General features: G+C 45.6%; 1 pseudogene; it reads right to left on the reverse strand.

The window, feature by feature from the left end:
* Positions 1-551: 551 nt before the first annotated feature.
* LOC132439334 (non-selective voltage-gated ion channel VDAC1-like) lies at positions 552-3,235 on the reverse strand (annotated as a pseudogene).
* Between the last annotated feature and the right edge of the window lie 653 nt (positions 3,236-3,888).

A 3,888-nucleotide genomic window follows, 5' to 3' on the forward strand; every position in this document is an offset into this window, starting at 1 on the left:
ACAGACCCTGGTTTTTTTCTAGCCCCAGGAGATGAATCATGATTAGGCTAAAGCCAACACAGTAATTTCATTTGCTTTTCCTAGATTCTCACTTTCCCGGTTTCCTTTGTAGTCAGGATACCATTCTAGCCAATGAGACATAAAGACAAATCTGCTGAAAGGCTTCTTGCTTCCTGATTAAAGAGTTAGAAACTACCCCTTAATGGGAGAAACTACCCCTTCCTCCTCCTTCCTGCCAGGAATGTGCTTGTGTGAGGACATGATGGCTGGAGCTGTGGCAGCCATCTTGCCATCAAAAGGTAATAAGCTTAAGAAAAGCAAGCACAGTGAATATGGCTGAACAGAGAGATCAATAGCGCCTGGTCCTTGCTGACATTTTTGAGCTGCTCATCAACTCTGGATCAGACTTCATTTTTTTTTTAAGGTTTCAATATTTTATTCAAGTTTTATTTTAAGTGATGTTAATTACAGCATTTGAAGGGGAGGAACTAATTCCACACAAAATGGAAGACTCTAAAATGTACCCATTAAACTGCTATGAGTGGCGAGAATACAAGAGAAGTTCAATTCAGATTCTGAGTGTTGTCACCATGTGATTACAGTCACACAGACTCCTCCCAGCTTGCACCTGGAGCTCTTAGAAGCTATTTCATACTCTGGTGCAAGGGCAAAAAAAACACAACATGAGAAAAAACACAATTAAGTCCTGAATTATTGGCTTCATCACATCCACCTTCTCCACCCCAAAATGGCACAGAAGAAACAGCTACCACACCCTGCAGACTACTTTTGGTGTAAAAGAGGTGACGGATTGGGGTGGGAAAAGTCCCTGCCTAAAAAAGTCCCTTTCAGATGAGTTTGTGTACACCATCCAACAGCCTCTCCTCAATCAGGATAGGAAACCAAGGTTCAATTCTCAGGAAGTCACAATTTCATTCATTTACTCAATACGAATTTACAAATTACAAAATGCCTGCAAATTATCAACTTCCACTTGCAGCCATTTCTAGGTAAAAAAGGAGCCTGACATCTCTAGAGGGGCCAGCAAGCTCCCCCTCAAGTCTACAGCTGAAAGGACCTTTTTTGAAATTGGGTTTCTTCTGTACCTCTGAAAGGGTAACACCCTACAGCTGAATCATCTTTAACCTGGAAGTCTAGCATGATATTTAGCGATACTTGCATCCCAGACATACAACATTAAAAGGTACACTAAATTCTGAAGGTAGCTATGCTGAAAAATAGTTTAATATTAAACGATTGTACAGTATTCATTTATGCTTGAAACTCCAGTCCTAGACCAAGCTTGTGGCCACCAGCGTTGACATTCTTGCCATCCAGCAGAGCTGACAGTGTCAGTTTGATACCTGGCTTTAGGGTCTGAGTACCCTAACCCTATGAGGCTGGAGTTGTTCACTTTAGCCAAGAAGCAGGCGTCAGGGTCGATCTGGAAATTGGCTGCTATTCTGAAGCGAGTGTTACTGTCTCCCGCTGTCCAGGCTAGATTAACAGCAGTCTCCAACTTCTTGTTCACCTTCTGATAAATGGAGCCACCAAACTCTGTCCCATCATTTATATTAGTGTGAAGCTGGAACTCATCGGTCTTGTAGCCAACTGCAAAATTGCTCTGGGTCACTCAAGACTTTGCAGTCTCAAAATTCATCTGGTAGCCAGCCAGCCAGCCCTCATAACCCAGCACCAGAGGAGCCCGGATGGAAGGGCCGGCAATGTCGAAATCCACACCACAGCCCAGGTTGATATGTTCCCGCTTGTACCCTGTCTTGATTTTAGCTTTTTTTTTTTCCCAGTGTTTGGAGAGAAGGATGAATTGAAGGTCAGCTTCAGGCCACGTGCAAACTGATCTTCCACAGTAATCTCCATGCCTAGTGTGTTGTTAGTGTTCCATTTCTCCGTAAACATCAGACCATATTCAGTCCATCTGTACTTGGTTTCCAGACTGTCCGTCACTTTGGTGGTCTCGGTGTCGGCTGAACCTGAGCTTGTAAATTCCAGTCCATTCTCAGATTTTGTTTTCAAATCAAGTTTTGTTAAGCCAAACCCATAGCCCTTGGTGAAGACATCCCTGGCAGATTTGCCAAGATCAGCATACGTGAGAGGCACAGCCATCTTCTGCACCCCTCTTTGCAGGTTGCACACCTTGGCAAACGCTGTTTTCTGTCCTAATGGCCGGACATCTAGGAATCATGCTCCATGAGTTGTGAATCCTCCAGGAAGAAATCCAGACTTCATATTGAGATAATTCAGTGTCATAATGATTTAGCCACAGTCTGTTTAGGTCTTTTGTTACACGTAACCTATCTGACACAAAGGGCAGAGGCAGACAGACACCAGTTGCAGAATTCAAGTCACATGGATGAGACCTGATAAGAAGCAGGGGCAGGCCAGACAAGGACCTGGAAGGCAGCAAGAAGCAAAGCTCAATGGCATCACCAGGCCAAGGAACAATTTCTTGGCGTTTCCTGGGCTACGTGGCCTACCATCAACAGAAGCCTGAACCTGCTACACCGGCCCATGGCTTTGATGGTACTCCAGGTGTCTCTCATCGGTGATTACCCAAAGCTAGTGCACGAAGAACTGTTGCCTTTCACAACCACAGAGTTACAGGGGTCTGGGGTTTTGACATATTGTAACCTTGGACAGAGGAAAGAAGCTGACCTTCTCTCTTTTTAATTCAGTTCAAAACTAAAAAACAGCTAGACTCATTGCAACTGTAGTCCATGCATTAATTAATAGGGCAGCTATGGAAGTTCTTTGTATTCTTTCCTAATGGTTAGTTATTGTAAACTTTTTCTACTATAAATGACCTGTTAAAGTCAGGAAGTAAGCTGCAAAATCCACATGAATTGAAGATCAGACATGAGGCTTCAGATACATTTCTCACTGTGGCGGACTCAAACAGTGTTCACACTCCTCTGTTGTCAGGGGTATTCTGGGGGAGAAGTTGGAGGCTCACAGCAACCTGTGAGCCAGTTCATCAGCAGGGAGGCTTTATCCTCAGGGCAGCCAACTGGGGCAGGTCAGAAGGGATACCTCCAGATCTGCAAGACAGGGACTTCCCTGGTGGTCCAGTGGGTAAGAGTCTGTGCTCCCGATGCAGGGGGCCCGGGTTCAGTCCCTGGTCAGGGAACTAGATCCCACATGCACGCCACAACCAAGAACTGGTACAGCCCAAATAAATTAATTAATTAAAATTAAATTAAGAAAAAAAATTAATAGATCTGCAAGACAAAGGAGTCCAAATTCATGGCCAGAAAAAAGCCACAGGCCTGGAGACCAATTCAGGATCTGTGTGAAGGGGGAAATCTGGGCTCAGGGGAAGAGCCGAGCCCTGAAATCCAGACCATGGAGAACAAAGGCACAGCACAAGCAAAAAGAAATAGAAGCATCCCTGAAGAAAGAGCTGCTTTGCCGGCAAGTTTCTTCTTCATCCCCACCTGCGGCAGGGGAGCCCAGACCTGCAGAGGGAGGAAAGCGCTTTGGCTGGTTAAGAACTGGTGGCAGGAGTGTGGCTGCAACCAGGGTTCTGACAGTGACTCATGCCTCAGGAATAGTCATCACAATGGCTTTCACTTGGGGGCCTGCCGTGGGCCACACACAGTACTAAGTGTCTTTTCAAATCCTCACAAAACCCCATGATTTAGGCCCTATTATCATCCCCACTTAAGAGCTGAGAAACTGAGGCCGAGAGAGGTAAAGTCACCTTGGTCTCTAAAGTCTCCCTGCTGGTGAGCCGTAGAGGCAGGTTTCAAAGCCCAAGTTCGGACTCACCTCTGTAATCTCAAGTCTACCCACTCGCCACCTTCCCGCCTCCTTCTCCATGAACTCTTCCCAAACCTGGCAGTTCCCATCAATCCTGTCCTTCTTTCCCAC

This window comes from Delphinus delphis, chromosome 16 (assembly GCF_949987515.2).
Source record: "Delphinus delphis chromosome 16, mDelDel1.2, whole genome shotgun sequence".
Taxonomy (NCBI): domain Eukaryota; kingdom Metazoa; phylum Chordata; class Mammalia; order Artiodactyla; family Delphinidae; genus Delphinus; species Delphinus delphis.